This window comes from Caretta caretta, chromosome 5 (genome assembly GCF_965140235.1).
Source record: "Caretta caretta isolate rCarCar2 chromosome 5, rCarCar1.hap1, whole genome shotgun sequence".
Taxonomy (NCBI): domain Eukaryota; kingdom Metazoa; phylum Chordata; order Testudines; family Cheloniidae; genus Caretta; species Caretta caretta.
The window spans coordinates 120,063,991-120,087,504 of NC_134210.1; the positions used below are offsets into that span (position 1 = coordinate 120,063,991).

At 58.0% G+C, this 23,514-nt stretch overlaps 1 pseudogene; it reads left to right on the plus strand.

Annotated features, from left to right (window-relative positions):
- Positions 1-23,514, plus strand: part of LOC125637411 (signal peptide peptidase-like 2B) — a 147,878-nt pseudogene that overhangs the window by 88,912 nt on the left and 35,452 nt on the right.

Here is a 23,514-nt window from a genome sequence, read left to right on the forward strand (position 1 = left end):
GTCTGCAGAAGAGAAGAATGATGGGGGATTTGATAGCTGCTTTCAACTACCTGAAAGGAGGTTCCAAAGAGGATGGATCTAGACTGTTCTCAGTGGTACTAGATGACAGGAGGAGTAATGATCTCAAGTTGCAGTGGGGGAGGTTTAGGTTGGATATTAGGAAAAACTTTTTCACTAGGAGGGTGGTGAAGCACTGGAATGGGTTACCTAGGGAGGCGGTGGAATCTCCTTCCATAGAAGTTTTTAAGGTCAGGCTTGACAAAGCCCTGGCTGGGATTGGTCCTGCTTTGAGCAGGGGGTTGGACTAGATGACCTCCTGACCGGGGAGACTTTGGCAAACCAGTAAAGTGCCTGAAACCACTATGGCTTATTGCTAAAAACAGCCAAGTCAGCAGGCTGTAAATTAGCCAAGTCAGCAGGCTTAGCTTAACCAAGGCAGATGGGGAGCAGGGGGGTTGGGTGCCACAGAAAGGGCAGCTTGACCCCGCATCCTTCCTGATAAGAATTGTGTTGAAGTTGCTGATACATGCATCTTAGAAGAGTAGGATGTGCCCCAGGAATGTCTATTGGGGCTTCAAGGCTGCAAACTCTGGAAAAACCCACACCTGGTTAATCGATAATGAGAAGGAGCCTCTTGCTTGCCCATTGAACAAGTTTTCTTTAAGGGACATATCATTCTATTACTAATGTATAAATAAGGGGGATAAGTTTGAGGTGGTGGGACTCTTCAGGACTGGACTCTCCCTCTGGATGCATCTTGTGTTCCCCACTAGCAGATGGGCTGCCGCTGTGCCACTCGAGAGCCACACTCAGCTTTGGTAATTATCAAGGGTTGGGGGTGTTTTACTAACCTGTTGCAGACGTGTATAAGTGCTTGACACTAAGTAAAGTTTGCTTTAAGTGAAAGCACTCTTGTGTTGTCCTGTTTGTGCCAGCCATCTATCATAAACCCAGAGCAAATAATCAGTTGTACTCATTGTTATTCTTTATGGTGATATAAAGATTGGTCCATGATCAGCCCAGTTCTCTTTTAGAGTTAGTGGGCCAGATTCTCCATTGCCATGCCCATTAGATACACCAGTGCAAAGTGGGTGTAAAACACTACTAAATTAGAATGGCAATTATTTACACCCACGCTGGACTGGTGTAAATAAATGCACAAGAATGGGCCAAGTTTTGTGGGGAGGTGTCTGAAATGGTTGAATTACCCGGAGTTAAAATACAATGTGTGTGTGCAATCTTGGCTAAGTTGCCTGGGGCCGCATTTTCAAAAGTAGCCTCTTAATTTGGGTTCTTTAGTTTTCCAATGCTAAAATCTTGACACCTATGTCCTGATTTCCCACCTCCACCCCACTGCACACATGGTATCAAGTACCCAGCAATTGCTACAATTGGTGGCGCTGAACCAGTGGGAGCAATGGAGGGAAAATTGTACATACAACCTATCTTTCCTATAAACTGATCACATCAGTCTATCAAAAAAGTGCCAGTTATGTGATACTCCTTATGATACCCCTTATGGCAGACACACGCTATCCTTCATCCGCAATGTAATTAGTGTTTTGCTATGCACATAGGAATTTACAAGGTGTCTCCTCAGATTTACAGCACTTCTGATGATGGCCATTAGTCAGCCCAGGGAGAGAACCTTATCTACATATAAAAGTTCTACCATTTTAATTATACTGATAGAGTTAAAGTGGCAGAGCTCCTGTAGTGTGGACTCAGTTAGGCTGGTATAGCTATTCCCATACAGGAAGGGGAATAAGCTATTCTGTTATAACTGTGTCCACACTAGGGGTTGTGGTGTTACAAATATATTGGTAAAAAATCATAACCCTAACTGAAATAGTTATACTGGTACAACCCCCCCTCCCCCCGTGTAGACCAGATTTAAGAAGTCTTGGCAGACACTTTTAAATATAATGATAAAAAAATAAGATTTTTCTGCAGATAACAAAGTTCATGGTTAATGTTTTCCAAATGCTTCCCTCCCAAGAGGCACCAGACAAAAATCTATTATTGTGGTATAATGTTATCTTGTGGATACCACAGGTATGGAACAGGTAGTAGGCTAGGCAGAGATACAGAGACAGGTTGAGTTGAGGAGCTCTCCAAGGAGGATACTGAATCTGGTCTCATCCATAAAGTTGTTGATGAAACAGATAAATAAAAGACTTTCACTGAAAATGGAGGTTCCCTGTTTCCTGTTATTTTTATTATGGTAGCACCCAAAGTTTCCAGTAAAAATCAGCACTCTGTTGTGCTGTGCTCTGTATTAGGGTTGCCACCTGTCTGGGTTTTACCTGGATAGTTCAGTTTTTGGATTCTGTAGCTGGTTTTTGACTGGAAAGTCCAGGCAAAATGGGGACCTGGCAACCTTAAATGTTACCCAAACCAAAAGCCAGTTACCGTGGGGCTGGGAGAGGCATGGGGTCATTAACCCGCACCAGCCCCTGTTCAGCTGAGGCTGCCTCCTACCTGCAGGCAGGCTCCTTGAGACGATCCAGCGAGCAATGGGGGGGAAAGGGAAGAGGAGCAAGTGATGGGGGTGAGGCCTTTGGGGAAGAGGCATGGCAGGGGCGGAGTCTTGGGGGGGAAGAGGTGGGGCAGGGCCAGCACTTGGGGGTCCAATTATCAGCAATTAGACAGGTGGCAACTTTACACAGATGCCCCCACCCTGGAGAATTTACAATGTAAGGCCTGACAAATTAACTTGATAGATTTCTCTGCAATTGTTGTTTCCAGGGGAATTTCTTTTTCATGGCAACTGTTAAAATTTAACCAGTGGCATCAGCCACAAATTTAAAGTATTCTGGGTCCCGGAGACTTGCCTAATAGGTATAACACCCTTGGTTCCATACACACACTAAATCCTCTGCTCTGCAGAGCCTACCTGCAATTAAACTAGCTCTGTATAATCTACAATTGTTGTCAAACATTTGGGTTCCTAGGGAATCACCAGCTGGCAGCATTAAAGTTTTATTTGTAAAAACAAAGCATGATAATAAAAAAAACTACACTTTAATAGTAAAAATTTACAACACAAAAGTGTACTCGATTTTTTGAGAGAGCCTGAACAATGTAAAGAGTGTAGATAAGAGGGGGGCAGATGGCTAACAGGTTCTGATTGGCTAACAGGCTCAGAATGGTGTAATGATAGGCGGTGCTATCTCAATATCTTCTCGTGAAATTCAGAATAGATGCCTGACATTGGTGTGGAAAAGATCTCCTTTGCAGAGGGGAGTCATGATAGTAATAAAAGGTACAGTACTGCTGCTCACAACCCAATTCCCATCACAATGCAATGCTGTGAAAAAGTTCTGTTCACGCAATGTATTCTGGCTAAGTTATGCCTCAGTGCCTTTTTTCACCTTCCCCACATTTAATGAAGCAGAATGAGTTAAAATGATACATCCGCCCAGGGACTTAATCCAGATGAAAGTCCTGTCTCCCAGACCAAGAACACAGGAGAATCCTCCACTCCATAGAGCAGGGGCGGGCAAACTTTTTGGCCTGAGGGCCACATCGGGTTTCCAAAATTGTATGGAGGGCTGGTTAGGGGAGGCTGTGTCTCCCCCAAACAGCCAGGAGTGGCCCGGCCCTGTCCTCCTATCCGACCCCCCCACTTCTCGTCCCCTGAGGCTCCCCCGGGACTCCTGCCCCATCCAACTCCCTGCTCCCTGTCCCCTGACGGCCTCCCCCCCGGGACTCCAACCCCATCCACCACCCCCGCTCCCTGTCCCCTGACCACTCTCAGACCTCCCACCCCTGACTGCCCCATGCCACCCCATCCAACCCCCCGTCTCATTCCTGACTTGCGCCCTGGGACCCCTGCCCCATCCAACCACCCCTTCTCCTTGGCCCCTGACCTCCCCCCGCCACCCCATCCAACCCCCACTCCACCCCATCCAACCCCCCCTCCTTCCTGACTGCTCCCCCGGACTCCCGCCGCCATTCAACCCTCCTGTTCCCTGCCCTCTGACCGCCCCAACCCCTATCCACACCCCCGGCCCCTGACCACCCCCCAAACTCCCCTGCCCTGCTCCCTGCCCCCTTATCACTACAGCCGGGCCACCCAGAGCACCGGGTCAGTCTGCGGCTCTGCAACTGTGCTGCCCGGCCGCCCAGAGCATTGCACCGGTGGTGTGGCATGCTGAGGCTGTGGGGGAGGGGCCGGGGGTGAGCCTCCTGGGCCAGGAGCTCAGGGGCCGGGCAGGAGGGTCCCTTGGGCCGGATGTGGCCCGCGGGCCATAATTTGCCCACCTCTGCCATAGAGGCTATGTTAGCCTTTGCTTTATTTGCATCCAACTCCGCTCTGTGAAAGGCCGTTTCACCCTTGAAGTAGAAGATCAATCAGCCCCACCCTTGCTCCCACAGTCCCAGTGAATGAATATCCTTGCTTAAGGTCGTCTTGTCAGAGACACCGCAGTCGTTGCAACTTAACTGTTCTTGGCATCTTTTGTGGGGGAGAGGCTAGCTTTTCTATGAAATGTTACCAACAGGTGTTGCAACTGCAGACTGGACTCAAAAAGAAAAGGAGGACTTGTGGCACCTTAGAGACTAACCAATTTATTTGAGCATGAGCTTTCGTGAGCTACAGCTCACTTCATCGGATGCATACCACAGACTAACACGGCTGTTACTCTGAAGACTGGACTCAGTTCAGCAGACAGGCACATGTCCTCACAAGTGCTTATGTATGGAGATGTGATGGGGTGTACCACCCCCACATTGGCTCAGCAGACGTTAATCCAATTCTGAGGGCCAAGGAGGCCACATGCCCTCGGCTCTGCTAGGCATGCTCCAGCTGGAAGACGGATATAAGAGGGATCAGCTCAGCTCACTCGCAGCTGATGGCCCAAGGGAATGGAAGTGCACTGCAGGTTCCTGCGAAAGGACTGTCGGCACTTCAGGACATGGAGGCCAGTCAGACTGTGATGACCTACGACCCCCAGGCACCCGACACCACAGAGGGAGGAGAGGCTGTGGGAACCCCGAGACAACAAGCTAGTGAGGAATAGATAGGAAGTGACACAGGGAAACTTAATGGGGAATCAGTTGTAGAACTGGGCTTAGCTTGGTGTTGTTCAGTGGGATCCCCTCCGAGCTGGTGACGGGCAACTCTGCCACCTCCAGGGCCCTGGATTGGGACCTGTTGGAGTAGAGAGGGCCTGGGACCTCAACCCTTGCCACCAGCAGCCCTGAGGTGGTGACCCACCCCCTCCAACCAACATGACCCTGAGGGAGAAGGCACCTATAGTAATTCTGCCCCATAGGCCAGACCACCCTGACAAAGAGCAGAGCTATAGGGATTCTGGCTATTAGGCTGCACAGCCCTAACCACGAGAGCAGCTTTATGGACTCTGGCCATTAGGCTACATTGCCCTGACAGAAAGGGTAGTTATATTGACTCTGGCCATTAGGCCACACGGCCCCAGCTGGGAGGGCAACCATATTGAATCTGGCCATTAAGCCACCCAACCAGGCATTGAAGAACTACCTGGACGATCCCCTGAACCTTTGACCACATTGCCCTGAGACTAGGGACAGTCATTCAAACTCAGCTGTGGGACCATAATGCCCCTTCACCCTTCCCCCAAAGGGTGATGGGGTGTACCAGCCCGGTGACAGGGGGTTACCATCTGTCAAAAAAAAAGAAAAAGGCTATACTATTAAGTCCCACGTTGCTCTCTCTCTGAAACCTAGCTTACTACCCACGTGCACTAATGGGTGTTAGCTCAGCCCATTGACTTCGACAGGTCTCCTTCCATTGCCTTAATATGGGCATCATTTTAAATCCTATTGATATCAATGTAAATTCCATCATCACTTTGAGCACAGGGGCTAATAATCCTCCCCAGAGGGAGCTGTCTTCAAACAGGGAGTGAAACGATGGACCAAACCCACTCTGAAGAAAGATGTTGGGGTAGAGATCCTCACTTGGGTTCTATAACTCCACTCATGCTCCTGGTGCCTCAACCCACTTGGTAAGTCAATAAGTAATATAATGGCAGTTCTCTTACTTGAATGGGAGCTCTTGGTGCTCTGCAACTCTGAAAAGCAGGCCATATGTGTGCAAATACAGCAGCCATTCTGTGCTCTTCAAAAGCTCCCGACTGCCTCAGACTTTAGAAACTATGAAGGGAGAATACTAGCCAAGATCCCATGCAAAACTCCAAGTTTCAGTGCCGAACTTCATGGATTTGACTGAGTACTTCTTCCAGAAGGTACCATCATAATTAGAGCCGGGTGAATATTTTTGGCTGAAACTTTTTGCAGCAAAAATTGCAGTTTTGGTGACACCAAATTGTTTTGGCCAGAAAAAAAAAAAAACAAAAAAAAAAGTTTCTAAAGTGAAAGCATTTCAATTTTTGGAGTTCAAATGATTTTTCTTTTAGAAATTTGGTTCAATTTAATTTTTTAAAATGCAAAACAGTGAGAAAAGGGCTGACATTTTAAAAATGTTCATGTTCCCATCAAATGAAATGTTTTGTTTCACTCAAAATGATTTTTATTTTAAACTTTTCAGTTTTCTTCAAATATTGTTTCCGGTTGACCCAAAACAATGTTTTACATTTCTTTCAGAACTGCCAGCGCACCAAAACCCATTATTCACACAGATCTAATCATGATATTAACTTCTTTATGAAATTGTAGATGTGATTCTCCTCTCACTTACTTCAGTTTTACACTGACGAGAAAGGACAAACAAGTACCCGGATATTTCTCAATTTGATGCCTGCTTCTGCCCATCAGCAGTCTGAGAAAATGATCCCACTTTTGCAGGTCATTCAGCCATTCAACCACATCAGAACCTCTGTTCTCTGAGCCTCAGGTTTCCCAGACTTCTTTGCCTGAAACAGGGTTGTGCCTTCCAGTATCTATTAATTACACCAATTACTATCCAAATGCATTCGCTATTTCCCAGGGCGAGGGGACTGCACGGTAGTTATAAAGATTTGGCAGTAATAATTATTTTCATTTCAGCCCCAACATGCTGAACAGATTCAGAACATTTCCTTAAGTTTTTAGCAAATATCCCAAGTATTTGTGTCCTCCTTCAAGCGCTTGATGCTTTTACTCAGGGCCGAGTTTACAGGAGGGTTGGGGGAATCTCAACAGAGATTTTTGCATAGTTCGTGCATCAGCCTGGCCAGAATATTTTCAGCAGGGGCCAAAGGCAAGGTGTTTTAGGGGGAGGCTGGGGAGAATGATCCTCCAAAAATTGATTCATGTTGGTGCAATGTGTTGCAAAGAAAAGAGGGGCTTCCCCCACCCCCTTCTTTTCTTTAAGATAGCACTGGATGCTGAAATGAATACCAGAAGGAAGAAAGATACTGCACGTCTTTTCAAAAGCTACCTCAAGTCTCTGTGCTAAAGAGCTTTCTGTTTGGTTGTGTTGTTGTTTGAAGCTCAGACTCAGTATGTGCACCTCTTTGTGGTACCTTCTTTCTGCTGTCTCCCAGATCTTCTTTAACCCTGTCGTTGCTAGCTATCTCTTGCAGCCTTTGTGTGGCAGAGAGGGGAAGGTGGGTTCTTTTAAGCTTATGTTGCCATTGAATGGAACCAGGTTGTGGCTGGCTCTTCTTAGGGAGGGTGGTAGATGAGACACAAGAAATCTTCCATCTTAGGGAGGGGCGTGCAAAGACAGCAGCCATCCCAAAGCTGGCAAGAAGGAGGTGGAGTAATGGTCTTGGCCAGGGGTTTCCAAACGGTAATATGTGTGCCACTGGTGGTACATGGACTCAATGTTCTATCAGTTCATTTCACAATCATTTTTTTCCAGGTGGTACATGAACCAATGGAGTTCAAGAGCCACTGGTCTCAGCTGTGGGGGAACTTGTCCTGCTGACTAGAAGCTCTGAGTCTTAGTGCTTCCACAAGGTACAATGTCTCCCTGTGCTCCCGATGGGGTGATTTGGCAGTACATACCACCCTAAGAGCCACAACATTAGGGATTCATAATGGGAGCAGGTAAAGAATAGGAAGTAGCCTTTCCAGGAGAAGATCCACCTCCTCGAAGGCAGAACTCTAGCAAAGACTTCTCGGTGATCACGCCAAAACAGTATTTACAAAGTTTTGCCTTTTGACCAGAAAATGAAGGACCATTGTCTGGTGCTTAGAGCAGGCCACTGGGAGTCAGGAGCATTTACTTTGCCTCTGATTCTCTGTGTGACTGTAGGCAAATCACATAACGTCTATAAAATGCCAATATTGATCTCTACTTCACAGGGATGCTTGGGGATTAAAGTTTGGAAGGTGCTTGGAGGTCCTTGGATGAAAGCTGCTGCGTAAATGCATATTTCAATTAAATAGTCGACATTTTCTATAATGGTTCAAATCTGTTAGTCTTTGCATTCTGGGACAGGAAGAATGCACTAACAGAGGGTCTACCTTTAATTATTCCATTGCAGCAGTTTTACCAGAGTCTTTTTAGCAATTCTCCAAGTAATTCCTTCCGTTTCATACTGTAAAGGGTCGTTTTTATTCATAGCCCTTTTAACTTTATTAAGAGCTTCTTCTCCACTGGGATCATCTGTCTTTTTTTTTTTTTTTTTTTTTTTTTGGTATTCACTCCAAAATGAATGAACCTCTTGATACGAGGATTATCTTTTGTTCCTGGTTTTGCACTGGCAATGAACTCAACGATAGTTTCTATCTCCTCCATTCTTTGCAAAAACCCTTACATCAGCATTTATTATTATATTGTATTGAGTAATTTCCAAAAAGTATTCACGGGAGTGTGTGTCAGGGAGAGGCATTTCATTAGCATTTTTCAGCTTTGCTGGTGCAGAGTCAGTTGAATTTCAGTGAACAATAGGAAATTATTTCTACCAAAAATTATTACCGAGCATAACTTTTAATCATCCTATTCATAGTAAACGTGATTCTAATCCACAAACCTCATCATAGCGGTGTGAATGAGGTCTACTAAATCACCATTTTCAAACCCTCTTCGCTATAGACTATTTTGCCAATATATCCATTCAATGTTTGTTAATATGGTCAAAACCCCAGAGACAACTATGGATTATAAAACCTGCACAGACTATTATAGGATTATTTGTAGCATAACCCGAAATTCCCAGTACTTCTGACTTCAAAGTCTTGCATGGATTATAGAAAAGCATTGCTTTTAATCTTCCTTCTTAAGAGAGACCTCTACTGCATTACCTTCCAGCTCTGGATTTACCCCAATATTATTCTATAATTTAAATGTTTCCTCACAATAAATTGCAAATATTTTTTCATCACTATAATCACTTACATATGTGAATGTAAAACTAATATATAGGGTAAGATTTACACAACTTACTTTCCAAACTCCTGGAAAAATGAATTATATGATCTATAATATTCCCCATAGTTCACATGTGTAAAATAGCTCTCCTATTGATGCAGGCTATGCATCTGAGGCCTGATCCAAAGCCTACTGAAGTCAGTGGAAAGACCCTCATTGACTTCAGTGGACTTTGAATCAAATGTTTGAGTAGACAGGAAATATTTGTATCTCATACCCATTTAGGAAAAATTTTAAAATGTCACCAAATTTGGGTTTGTACGCTCCCCAGGGCAGGGATGGTGCCTTGGCTTGTTTTGAAAGATATCTACCACATATTTGGGTGCTCCAAAATAAACTGCACTTGCAATAATACTGTTATGTAAGGTATTTTGAAACTTCTTTGATGTGCCTGTACTATAACTTCATTAACATTCAAGGTAAAGCTATTTAACCTTTACCTCACCATCTTTACCAGGAAACCTAATAACCAATGGATGGTATTGTGACAGATCCAGACCAGTGGGGTACAGGAGTCTGGGCCTTATTGGGATCCAGGAAGTGCTAAAGAACCCGCCCCAACCTAAGAGGGTACAGGAGTCTGGTCTTATTGGGATCCAGGAAGTGGGCGGGCGGAGCTCGTCCACTATGAAAGGATCCCCCCCCAGCCTAAGAGGGGGGTCCACAGGACCTGGAAATACAGGAGTCTGGTCCTATTGGGATCCAGGAAGTGGGCGGGCGGAGCTCGTCCACTACGAAAGGAGCCCCCCCCAGCCTAAGGGGGAGATCCACAGGGCCTGGAGAGCCAACTAATTACGGGGGACAACTAATGAAAAACAGGAACGGGAGTGCGGTCAAAGGGTCAAACGAAGGGAACCAGACGGGGACACCGAGCAGAGAACCCCGGACAGCGCCCACCGCTCCTCAAAGGCGTCAAGGGAGTCGGTGGACGCCGCCCAGAGGAACTCGGCTCGGAGACGTGAACGGACAGAGGATCGGAAATAGGCCCCGCAGTCGCAGGAGACTCCGTCGGCCAACCTCCTCACCCTGGTTTTATAGATGGCCGCTTTAGCCAGGGCCAGGAGGAGGTTGACCAGGAGGTCCCGCGACTTAGTGGGGCCACGGACAGGGAGTGCGTAGATAAGAAGGTGAGGAGAAAAGTGCAACCAAAACCGTAACAAAAGATTGGTGAGGAGCCGGAATAGGGGCTGCAACCTGGCGCACTCCAGATAGACGTGCGCCAGGGTTTCCCTCACGCCGCAAAAGGGGCAGGTGTCCGGAATCGGGGTGAACCGCACCAAATACACGCCCGTGCTCACGGCCCCGTGAAGGAGCCGCCAACTGATATCCCCGGCGGGCCTCGGCACTAAGGTGGAATAGAGGCTGGCCCACCGGGGCTCCTCACCCTCTAGAGGTGGCAGAAGGTCCCGCCACTTTGTGTCAGGGCGGGACGCGAGGGTGAGGACATGAAGGGTGTGGAGCACGAGCGTGTAGAGATGTCGTTTTGGCGCGGTCTGGAACCGGACCGGCTGCAGCTCGCGGAGCCGGCTCACGGTGAAGGGGCGGGGGGGGCGGTCGGGTCCACGGGGCAGGGGCCCGATGAGAAGGTCCGGAGGGCCTGGGGTGGAGGGTGGGCGGGGCGCGCCCTCTCGCAGGACCCGGTCGAGGTAAACCCGAGCAGCGGGCGGCAAAGCGGCCCTCACCTCCTGAAGTACGCGCAGGGCAGTACGCGGTCTGGAGAGCCCCATGCGCTGAGCGAGCGTCAGGGGATCCAGCCAGTCTCCCCGGTCATAGTCCAGGAGGTCTCCGACTCTGGTGACTTCCGCCAGGACCAACCTCTGGCGCACCGAGGGGGACTCCGCCGCCTGCACACGGAGCTGGGGGTTGTGTAGCAGGGGCTCCGCGAGGAGGTCTACCCCCAGGGAGGCCGCCACGGACCTGGTTGCTGCGAACAGTTTCCAGGTCCGGAGGAGGTCCTGGTAGAAGACCGGCAGCCCGGAGAGGTCTCGCGGAAGACCCCTCGGGTGGAGATAAAGGAGCGGCCGGTCATATCGGAGCCCTCGGAGGCGGCGCAGGAAGGCGTGCGCCAATGCGCTCCACGCCGGACTACCTGCACCATAAAGGAGCCTCTGCAGGGCCTGGAGGCGGAAGACGTGGACCTGAGTGCGGAGACACTTCAGGCCCTGCCCTCCCTCCTCCAGGGGCAGATGGAGAACCCCTGCAGAGACCCAGTGCAGTCCTGACCAAAAGAACTCCAGAACCAATTTCTGGAGGTTGGCCAGGAAGTCCGGGGCCGGAACCACGGTGTTGAGCCGGTACCAGAGCATGGACAGGACCAGTTGGTTGAGCACCAGTGCCCGCCCTCGAAAGGACAGACACCGGAGCAGTCCTGTCCATCTCCGGAGCCGCTCTACCACCCTGCCCTCTAAACCGTGCCAGTTCTCCGGCGGAGACGGATGCGTGGCAGAAAGGTAAACGCCGAGATAGAGCAGCGGACCCGCGCTCCACCGGATGGCTTGAAGCGCGGGTGGGAGGGAGCTTGCCTGCCGCCAGTCCCCTACCACCAAGCCAGAGCTCTTGACCCAGTTGACCCGGGCGGAGGAGGCTGCCGAGTACACAGCCTGGCAAGCCTCCACCCGCGCCAAGTCGCCCGGGTCCTGGACCGCGAGGAGGACATCGTCGGCGTATGCCGACAGGACCAGCCGCAGCTCCGGCTCCCGTAGCGCCAACCCCGTCAACCTCCTGCGGAGGAGACAGAGGAAGGGCTCGATCGCCAGAGCATACAGCTGGCCCGAGAGGGGGCACCCCTGCCGTACTCCCCGCCCGAAGCTGACCGGTTCGGCCAGGGTCCAGTTGAGCCTGACCAGACACTCCGCGGAGGCGTACAGCACCTGGAGAAAACCCACAAACTGGGGACCCAAGCCAAACGCTCGCAGAGTGCCCAGGAGATACCCGTGATCCACCCTGTCGAACGCCTTCTCCTGATCCAGGGACAGGAGGGCGAACGACAGACCGTCCCTACACCCGAGTTCCAAAAGGTCCCGGACCAGATAGAGGTTGTCGAAAATGGTGCGGCCCGGGACGGTGTAGGTCTGGTCCGGGTGGATCACGTCCGCCAGCACGGACCCCAGCCGCAGCGAGATGGCTTTCGCTACGACCTTGTAGTCCGTGCTGAGGAGCGAGAGGGGACGCCAATTCCGTAAATCGCGGAGGTCCCCCTTCTTTGGCAATAAGGCGAGCACAGCTCGCCTGCACGAAAGAGGGAGGACCCCGCCCTGCAAAGACTCGGCCCAGACAGTAACTAAGTCCGGGCCGAGGACGTCCCAGAACGCGCGGTAGAACTCCACGGTCAGCCCGTCCATGCCCGGAGATTTATTGGTGGGCATGCGGCGGAGGGCTTCCGAGAACTCGGCCAGGGTGAGAGGCAGCTCCAGCCGGTCTCGGTCGCCCGCGCTGACCGTCGGGAGTCCGTCCCAGAGCACTCTGCAAGCGGCAGGATCGGTCGGACCCGGGGAGAAAAGGTCTGCGTAGAAGGCCCTGGCCCTCCCGCACATCTCCACCGGATCCGTGAGGGGGGTGCCGTCCTCTGCGAGGAGGCAAGTGATGTGCTTCTTGGCCCCCCTCTTTTTCTCCAGGGCGTAGAAGAAGCGGGAGCCGCGATCCATCTCCCGAAGGAGGCGGATGCGGGATCGAACAAAAGCGCCCCGGGCCCGATGGTCCTCGAGGGCCCGGAGCTCCTCCCGCTTCTCCCGGCACGCTCCGCAGAGGGATGGATCCTCAGGGCTGGCGGCCAGACGCCTCTCCAGCTCGAAGACCTCCCGTTCCAGCTGCCCCATCGCCGCATCCCTCCGTCGGCTGGCGCCCCGGGTGTAGTCGCGGCAGAAGAGCCGGGCGCGCACCTTCCCTAGGTCCCACCACCGCCGCGCCGAGGGAAAGGCACGCCGCTGCCCTCGCCAGGCCAACCAGAACTCCCGGAAGGACGCCACGAAGCCCACGTCCTCCAGCAAGCTGTTATTAAAATGCCAATAGGCCGGCCCCGGCTTCTCCGCACAGAGAGAGACCGTCACGGTGGCCAGGTGATGATCGTAAAACGGGGCCGGCCGGATGCTGGAGGAGTGGGCCTGGGAGAGATGGAAGCGTGACAAATAGATACGGTCCAACCGGGAGTGGCGCGCCCGACGGGCCTCCACCCGGACAAAGGTGAACGTCGAGGTGTCGTCCGGGTGGTGGTCGCGCCAGACGTCCACCAGGGAGTGATGGTCGACTATCTCCCGGAGGACGTCCGCGGCGGCGGGGCACTGCTCGGTCCCCGAGCGGTCCCGCTCCTCGTGGGTCGTATTGAAGTCCCCGCCCAGGACCAGGCACTCGTGAGGATCCAAAGTGCCGAGGAAGGCGGACGCCCGCTGAAAGAAGCGTAGCCGCTCCGGGCCCGATGTCGGGGCATAGATGTTGACGAGATTGACCACAAGCCCCTCCAAACGGACCCGGAGGTGCAGCAGGCGGCCCGGCACAGCCTCGGCGACCCCCAGCACCTCGGGCCGTAGGTCGGGGGAGAACAGGGTCGCCACCCCAGCCGTACGAATTGTGAGATGGCTAAAGTAGACCCTGTCCCCCCATTCCAGCCGCCAGCTAGCTTCGGCGGCCGGATCCGTATGGGTCTCCTGCAGGAAAATCACAGAGTACCCCCCCTCCCGAAGGAAGGAGAGCACCTGGCACCTGCGGAGACCCATCCTACAGCCCCGGGTGTTCAACGTGATGATGGTAAGAGGTGCCATGAGGAGGGCTGGGGGGGATCCTCACCGGCAGGGACGCTCGCGGTTCCCAACGGGCCGCGCAACAATCCGTGACCTACCCCGTAGGTCATGAGGGAGTCACGGAAGAGGCGGACCCGCTGGTAAGCCGTGGCAGCCTGCTTCCCGGTCCTTTTACCCTCCCCCATGAGGGCCCTTGCGGCCCGGAGGATGAGATGGAAATCCCCCCATCGCTGCAGGGCGAGCTGCACCTTGTTACGGGAGCCCCGGACGTCCTCAAGGAACTCCCGCAGCTCCTCCCGCAGCGCATGGGGGGCCGGGGCCACGAGCCCCCGGCTGTCCTCCGGAGGGACTGCTGACACAGCCCCGTGGCCCGCCGAAACGGGCAGACAAGGGGCAGACCCCCGACGTGGCGCCTGATGGACTGGCGCCACGCAGCCCTCTTCAACCCCTGGCTGGAGTGGGGGCGGCGGAGGGAGGGTAGCAGCCCCTAGCGAGTCGGGACTAGGGAAAACAGGAGCCGCGCCCCGGGGGCTATCCTCGTGAGGCGAGGAGATGACAGCCCCAGGGGCGGCAGTGACAGCACGGGAAGTGGGGGGAGCGGGGGCAGGGTTGACATCGGGGGCAGGGCAGGGATCCCGAGGGAGGGCAAGGCAGGGGTCGGGTACAGAGCCAGGGAGAGGGGCAAGGGCAGGGGCCTGGGCCCCGGGAGCCAAGCCGGTGGAAAAAAGGCCCCTCTCGATCAGGCTCCGGGAGGTGGGGGTGGGGCAGGGGGCCCTCCAGAATGTCAGGCTCTGGTACCACGACCGGCAGGGGGGCCACAGCACCAGCAGTGGGGTCCCCGCCCGGGAAGGAGGTCAGTCGCCCCACGTCCTCGAGGGGCAACCCATGGGGCTCGGGTCCCAGCCATAATGCACCAGCGGTCGCCTCGGTTGGTTCGGCGTCTAACCGCAGGGTGCCACTCACGGCCGGGCAGATGGAAGAGCCCTGGGGACCCTCGGAGGCGGTAGCAAAGGTGACGGGTGGGGGAAGGGGGCACGGGACAGGCGGGGCCGGGGCGAGGTCGCTCAGATCGAGGCCCGCTAGCAGTGGGTCGTCCTCCCCCTGGGTGACTGGGGTCAGACCCAGGGCCTCGATCTCCTCGTATATGGAGGGGAGCTCTCCGGCCGCCACCCCGGAGGCCTCCCCGCTAGTGCCCGAAGCGACACTCGCCCCGAGGCTCACCGGGGTTGTGAGTGGTAAGGGGGCAGGTGGGGCTCCGTCGGGGTCCGTCGAAGGAAGGGTCCCGAGGGGAGGGATGGCACTGCCCTTCCGTGCTACCACGTTGTCCCCAGCCGGCACCAGGGGATGGTGTGCACCCGCGGGCAAGACAGAGGGCTCGGCATCAGCGCCCCCCTTTCTGGTCTTCCGGGGGGCTTCCGCATCGGTGGAAGGGGGCAGAGCTCGAGCCTTCCGCTTGCCCCGCTTCCCCCGGACTAGGGCCCAGCCCTCCATGGCCTCATCGGGGGGCTGGCTACCAGGGGTCGGGTCAGGGGGCAAGGATGATGGCTCAGGGACCGTGGGAGGCGGCGGTGGGGCGGAAGACGGGAGGGAAGAGTCCCCCTGGGGCGGGCCCTCTCCCACGCTCGGCGGCATCCCTGCTGCACCCTCCTCTGGGGGCCCCGCCAAAGCGCAGGTAGCAGAGGCGGGGCTCTCCCGCTCGTCTGGGCGCGCCGGGGGGAGCGCCCCTCGGGCCCGAGCGGGAGCAGTGGTGGGCTGAGTGGGAGGAGGGGCGGCTTCGGGCGCCGGGCAGCCAGGGGCGCCGGCGATGACGGGGCCAGCGCCCTGCCGGGGCTCGGGGGTCCCGGATGCCTCTCCGTGCCGGGCCAAGGGGCAATCCCTCCGGACGTGCCCCATCGCCCGGCAGAGGTAGCACCGGGCCTCCCCCGTAGAATAATGCACCCGGTAGTGGGCCCCCTGGTAGGGGATCAGAAAGGACCCCTCAAGCGCCTCTCCGTCACGCGCCGCCGGCGGCAGTTGCAGCTGCACTTGCCGGCGGAACGAGAGGACGTGACGGAGGGCGGGGTCCTTGCAGCCCAAGGGGAGAGGGCTCAGGACGGAGATGGGCTTCCCCAGGGTAGAGAGGGCAGGTAGGAGGGCGGCATTAGGAAGGAAGGGAGGGACAGAGGTCAGGACCAGGCGGACGCCCAGGTCGTCCAGCGGCTCGAGGGGGACGAACACGCCCCCCACCGCCAGGCCCTTCTCCACCGCCTCCTGGGCGGCGGCCTCCGATGCCAGGAAGAAGACCACCTTCCCGTACATCTTGGAGGCCGCCGCAATGGCTGTGGGCCCCACCACCCTCGCCAACGCCCGCACGTACGTCTCCACGTGGGGCGAGGCGGGCACCAGGAGGCAACGGACACCGTGCTTCCTGGTCATGTTGGGAAAGGGGCCCCGGCCGCTATAGCTGGTAGCGGAGGCGGCGGGTGGGAGAGATGACGTAGCAGTAGGCGGGGGGGCTGCCGCCACCTGGGCGTACGCCCTGGGGGCTGGGGGAGGGGCACCCGCAGAGCCGGTGGAAGGAGCAGCGGGGCGGGAGGCCGCGGCCGGTGGCGGGGCCGCAGCAGTGAGGGCAGTCCCTGCCATGGAGGGCCTGGGCTTCTTCGCAGGGTCCTTCCCCTTCTTCCTACCCCGGCCCTTCCCGCCGGCTGGGGGGGCTCCCCCCGAATTGAAGGGGGGGAGGAACGTGGTAGCAACGGAGGTCACCCCGGTGCCCGCCGCTGCCGGCGCCCCGGCAGGGGCGGTAACAGGTGGTTTGGCAGCGGCGGCTGAGGTAGAGGCTTGGGGGGGTGACGGAGGGGCAGGCGGGGGAGGGGGAACGAGGGCTGTTGGAGGGGCCCCCCCCGTCGTATCCCCCGCCATAATGAGCAGGGAGGGAGGGAAGGACACCGGAAGGAGAAGGGGAAGGGTGAGGCAGGTCAACCGCTCCTCCCCGCTAGGCTGCAGGCAGGGGAGGAGGGCGCCAAAGGGGACGGGCTGGACAGGGGGGCTTGGGAGGGCTTGCGGGGGACAGTCACCGACTCAGAGTGAAACAAAAAAACGGCTCCTCGAGTTGCACTGGGGGAGGGGGGGGGGTCAGAACAACAGTCGGGGGGTGCAGTGAGGTCGGGGCAAACTCAAACGGGAAGGGCACAAGCGCATGGGAGGGGGCATGGGCGCACTGAATAAGGGCCAATCGGGGCGGGGCTATCACATAGGGAGGCGGGGAGAACCAGGCTGGAGGTAGGACAGGGAACCTAGAGGCTGGCTTCAGAGGCAAGGGCGGGGCAAACAAGCAAGGCTGCAGAGGGGGAAGGGCGGGGCAGGCAAACACACTGAAGCCAGCGAGGTGCTGGGGTAAAGGGGAGGGCAGAAGGCTGCAAGGGGAAAATGGGGCAGGGAGCCAGGGACAAAGCTGGGGGCTGGCAAGGGGGGGGTCAGTCCAGGATGGGGCGGGGGGCACGTGCGCCCACGTGCGCTCGTGAAAGAAAGTCACTGCGGGCTGGCTGCTGCTGCAGGCCCCAAAGGTGGTGAAAGGGGCAGCAGGCCCAGCAGGCAGTGGAATCCCAGAAGCAGGAGCTGGAGGCAGATGGTGAGTGTCCGCTGGGGGTGGTGGAGGGGACAGCGCTGACAGTGGTGGTGGTGGGGGTTGGGGGGCACACTGATGGACTAGGGGGCAGGCTCCACGCCACACCCCTGTGTTCCCACAAACACAGTCAAAACCCCCACCACAAGAGCACAGTCCGAGAGTTACTCAGCTTCCTGGCCCCCTCCACAGTGGTCTACCAAGTCCGTGTGCGCTCCCCCAGCAGCAGATGGCCTCGTCCCCGCCTCCTCCGGGGTCCGGCAGCTCGCAGGCAGCAGCAGCAGCTCCAGACAGCAACCCGGTGACCAGGCAGGCAGAGAAGACCCCTCACAGGTGGTGGTGATGGTGGTGATGGTGGTATCGTCCACAGCAGCGGTAGCGCCGACGGCTGGGGTAGGGGTCCCTCACTCCCCCCCCACCCCCGGGGAGCGGGCCAGCAGCCCCCCCCAAGGGGCTGCAGTTGGAAAGTAGCGGCAGCACCCAAGGGTGGGCGGGTCCAGTAGCTGGCCAGCAACCAGGTAGGGGAGATGGCGTCCGGCCCGGCCAGGGGGGCAGCTGGAGCTGGAGCAGGAGCAGTGGTGGCAGCGGCAGCAGCAAGGGCCAAGGCCCCGCAGCAGCAGCAGCAGCAGCAGTCTCCCTCCTCCTTCCAGACTAGGGGGGTACAGGAGTCTGGTCCTATTGGGATCCAGGGAGTGGGCGGGCGGAGCTCGTCCACTACGAAAGGAGCCCCCCCCAGCCTAAGGGGGAGATCCACAGGGCCTGGAGAGCCAACTAATTACGGGGGACAACTAATGAAAAACAGGGACGGGAGTGCGGTCAAAGGGTCAAACGAAGGGAACCGGACGGGGACACCGAGCAGAGAACCCCGGACAGCGCCCACCGCTCCTCAAAGGCGTCAAGGGAGTCGGTGGACGCCGCCCAGAGGAACTCCGCTCGGAGACGTGAACGGACAGAGGATCGGAAATAGGCCCCGCAGTCGCAGGAGACTCCATCGGCCAACCTCCTCACCCTGGTTTTATAGATGGCCGCTTTAGCTAGGGCCAGGAGGAGGTTGACCAGGAGGTCCCGCGACTTAGTGGGGCCACGGACAGGGAGTGCGTAGATGAGAAGGTGAGGAGAAAAGTGCAACCAAAACCGTAACAAAAGGTTGGTGAGGAGCCGGAATAGGGGCTGCAACCTGGCGCACTCCAGATAGACATGCGCCAGGGTTTCCCTCACGCCGCAAAAGGGGCAGGTGTCCGGAATCGGGGTGAACCGCGCCAAATACACGCCCGTGCTCACGGCCCCGTGAAGGAGCCGCCAACTGATATCCCCGGCGGGCCTCGGCACTAAGGTGGAATAGAGGCTGGCCCACCGGGGCTCCTCACCCTCTAGAGGTGGCAGAAGGTCCCGCCACTTTGTGTCAGGGCGGGACGCGAGGGTGAGGACATGAAGGGTGTGGAGCACGAGCGTGTAGAGATGTCGTTTTGGCGCGGTCTGGAACCGGACCGGCTGCAGCTCGCGGAGCCGGCTCACGGTGAAGGGGCGGGGGGGGCGGTCGGGTCCACGGGGCAGGGGCCCGATGAGAAGGTCCGGAGGGCCTGGGGTGGAGGGTGGGCGGGGCGCGCCCTCTCGCAGGACCCGGTCAAGGTAAACCCGAGCAGCGGGCAGCAAAGCGGCCCTCACCTCCTGAAGTACGCGCAGGGCAGTACGCGGTCTGGAGAGCCCCATGCGCTGAGCGAGCGTCAGGGGATCCAGCCAGTCTCCCCGGTCATAGTCCAGGAGGTCTCCGACTCTGGTGACTTCCGCCAGGACCAACCTCTGGCGCACCGAGGGGGACTCCGCCGCCTGCACACGGAGCTGGGGGTTGTGTAGCAGGGGCTCCGCGAGGAGGTCTACCCCCAGGGAGGCCGCCACGGACCTGGTCGCTGCGAACAGTTTCCAGGTCCGGAGGAGGTCCTGGTAGAAGACCGGCAGCCCGGAGAGGTCTCGCGGAAGACCCCTCGGGTGGAGATAAAGGAGCTGCCGGTCATATCGGAGCCCTTGGAGGCGGCGCAGGAAGGCGTGCGCCAATGCGCTCCACGCCGGACTACCTGCACCATAAAGGAGCCTCTGCAGGGCCTGGAGGCGGAAGACGTGGACCTGAGTGCGGAGACACTTCAGGCCCTGCCCTCCCTCCTCCAGGGGCAGATGGAGAACCCCTGCAGAGACCCAGTGCAGTCCTGACCAAAAGAACTCCAGAACCAATTTCTGGAGGTTGGCCAGGAAATCCGGGGCCGGAACCAGGGTGTTGAGCCGGTACCAGAGCATGGACAGGACCAGTTGGTTGAGCACCAGTGCCCGCCCTCGAAAGGACAGACACCGGAGCAGTCCTGTCCATCTCCGGAGCCGCTCTACCACCCTGCCCTCTAAACCGTGCCAGTTCTCCGGCGGAGACGGATGCGTGGCAGAAAGGTAAACGCCGAGATAGAGCAGCGGACCCGCGCTCCACCGGATGGCTTGAAGCGCGGGTGGGAGGGAGCTCGCCTGCCGCCAGTCCCCTACCACCAAGCCAGAGCTCTTGACCCAGTTGACCCGGGCGGAGGAGGCTGCCGAGTACACAGCCTGGCAAGCCTCCACCCGCGCCAAGTCGCCCGGGTCCTGGACCACGAGGAGGACATCGTCGGCGTATGCCGACAGGACCAGCCGCAGCTCCGGCTCCCGTAGCGCCAACCCCGTCAACCTCCTGCGGAGGAGACAGAGGAAGGGCTCGATCGCCAGAGCATACAGCTGGCCCGAGAGGGGGCACCCCTGCCGTACTCCCCGCCCGAAGTTGACCGGTTCGGCCAGGGTCCAGTTGAGCCTGACCAGACACTCCGCGGAGGCGTACAGCACCTGGAGAAAACCCACAAACTGGGGACCCAAGCCAAACGCTCGCAGAGTGCCCAGGAGATACCCGTGATCCACCCTGTCGAACGCCTTCTCCTGATCCAGGGACAGGAGGGCGAACGACAGACCGTCCCTACACCCGAGTTCCAAAAGGTCCCGGACCAGATAGAGGTTGTCGAAAATGGTGCGGCCCGGGACGGTGTAGGTCTGGTCCGGGTGGATCACGTCCGCCAGCACGGACCCCAGCCGCAGCGAGATGGCTTTCGCTACGACCTTGTAGTCCGTGCTGAGGAGCGAGAGGGGACGCCAATTCCGTAAATCGCGGAGGTCCCCCTTCTTTGGCAATAAGGCGAGCACAGCTCGCCTGCACGAAAGAGGGAGGACCCCGCCCTGCAAAGACTCGGCCCAGACAGTAACTAAGTCCGGGCCGAGGACGTCCCAGAACGCGCGGTAGAACTCCACGGTCAGCCCGTCCATGCCCGGAGATTTATTGGTGGGCATGCGGCGGAGGGCTTCCGAGAACTCGGCCAGGGTGAGAGGCAGCTCCAGCCGGTCTCGGTCGCCCGCGCTGACCGTCGGGAGTCCGTCCCAGAGCACTCTGCAAGCGGCAGGATCGGTCGGACCCGGGGAGAAAAGGTCTGCGTAGAAGGCCCTGGCCCTCCCGCACATCTCCACCGGATCCGTGAGGGGGGTGCCGTCCTCTGCGAGGAGGCAAGTGATGTGCTTCTTGGCCCCCCTCTTTTTCTCCAGGGCGTAGAAGAAGCGGGAGCCGCGATCCATCTCCCGAAGGAGGCGGATGCGGGATCGAACAAAAGCGCCCCGGGCCCGATGGTCCTCGAGGGCCCGGAGCTCCTCCCGCTTCTCCCGGCACGCTCCGCAGAGGGATGGATCCTCAGGGCTGGCGGCCAGACGCCTCTCCAGCTCGAAGACCTCCCGTTCCAGCTGCCCCATCGCCGCATCCCTCCGTCGGCTGGCGCCCCGGGTGTAGTCGCGGCAGAAGAGCCGGGCGCGCACCTTCCCTAGGTCCCACCACCGCCGCGCCGAGGGAAAGGCACGCCGCTGCCCTCGCCAGGCCAACCAGAACTCCCGGAAGGACGCCACGAAGCCCACGTCCTCCAGCAAGCTGTTATTAAAATGCCAATAGGCCGGCCCCGGCTTCTCCGCACAGAGAGAGACCGTCACGGTGGCCAGGTGATGATCGGAAAACGGGGCCGGCCGGATGCTGGAGGAGTGGGCCTGGGAGAGATGGAAGCGTGACAAATAGATACGGTCCAACCGGGAGTGGCGCGCCCGACGGGCCTCCACCCGGACAAAGGTGAACGTCGAGGTGTCGTCCGGGTGGTGGTCGCGCCAGACGTCCACCAGGGAGTGATGGTCGACTATCTCCCGGAGGACGTCCGCGGCGGCCGGGCACTGCTCGGTCCCCGAGCGGTCCCGCTCCTCGAGGGTCGTATTGAAGTCCCCGCCCAGGACCAGGCACTCGTGAGGATCCAAAGTGCCGAGGAAGGCGGACGCCCGCTGAAAGAAGCGTAGCCGCTCCGGGCCCGATGTCGGGGCATAGATGTTGACGAGATTGACCACAAGCCCCTCCAAACGGACCCGGAGGTGCAGCAGGCGGCCCGGCACAGCCTCGGCGACCCCCAGCACCTCGGGCCGTAGGTCGGGGGAGAACAGGGTCGCCACTCCAGCCGTACGAATTGTGAGATGGCTAAAGTAGACCCTGTCCCCCCATTCCAGCCGCCAGCTAGCTTCGGCGGCCGGATCCGTATGGGTCTCCTGCAGGAAAATCACAGAGTACCCCCCCTCCCGAAGGAAGGAGAGCACCTGGCACCTGCGGAGACCCATCCTACAGCCCCGGGTGTTCAACGTGATGATGGTAAGAGGTGCCATGAGGAGGGCTGGGGGGGATCCTCACCGGCAGGGACGCTCGCGGTTCCCAACGGGCCGCGCAACAATCCGTGACCTACCCCGTAGGTCATGAGGGAGTCACGGAAGAGGCGGACCCGCTGGTAAGCCGTGGCAGCCTGCTTCCCGGTCCTTTTACCCTCCCCCATGAGGGCCCTTGCGGCCCGGAGGATGAGATGGAAATCCCCCCATCGCTGCAGGGCGAGCTGCACCTTGTTACGGGAGCCCCGGACGTCCTCAAGGAACTCCCGCAGCTCCTCCCGCAGCGCATGGGGGGCCGGGGCCACGAGCCCCCGGCTGTCCTCCGGAGGGACTGCTGACACAGCCCCGTGGCCCGCCGAAACGGGCAGACAAGGGGCAGACCCCCGACGTGGCGCCTGATGGACTGGCGCCACGCAGCCCTCTTCAACCCCTGGCTGGAGTGGGGGCGGCGGAGGGAGGGTAGCAGCCCCTAGCGAGTCGGGACTAGGGAAAACAGGAGCCGCGCCCCGGGGGCTATCCTCGTGAGGCGAGGAGATGACAGCCCCAGGGGCGGCAGTGACAGCACGGGAAGTGGGGGGAGCGGGGGCAGGGTTGACATCGGGGGCAGGGCAGGGATCCCGAGGGAGGGCAAGGCAGGGGTCGGGTACAGAGCCAGGGAGAGGGGCAAGGGCAGGGGCCTGGGCCCCGGGAGCCAAGCCGGTGGAAAAAGGCCCCTCTCGATCAGGCTCCGGGAGGTGGGGGTGGGGCAGGGGGCCCTCCAGAATGTCAGACTCTGGTACCACGACCGGCAGGGGGGCCACAGCACCAGCAGTGGGGTCCCCGCCCGGGAAGGAGGTCAGTCGCCCCACGTCCTCGAGGGGCAACCCATGGGGCTCGGGTCCCAGCCATAATGCACCAGCGGTCGCCTCGGTTGGTTCGGCGTCTAACCGCAGGGTGCCACTCACGGCCGGGCAGATGGAAGAGCCCTGGGGACCCTCGGAGGCGGTAGCAAAGGTGACGGGTGGGGGAAGGGGGCACGGGACAGGCGGGGCCGGGGCGAGGTCGCTCAGATCGAGGCCCGCTAGCAGTGGGTCGTCCTCCCCCTGGGTGACCCGGTAGTGGGCCCCCTGGTAGGGGATCAAAAAGGACCCCTCAAGCGCCTC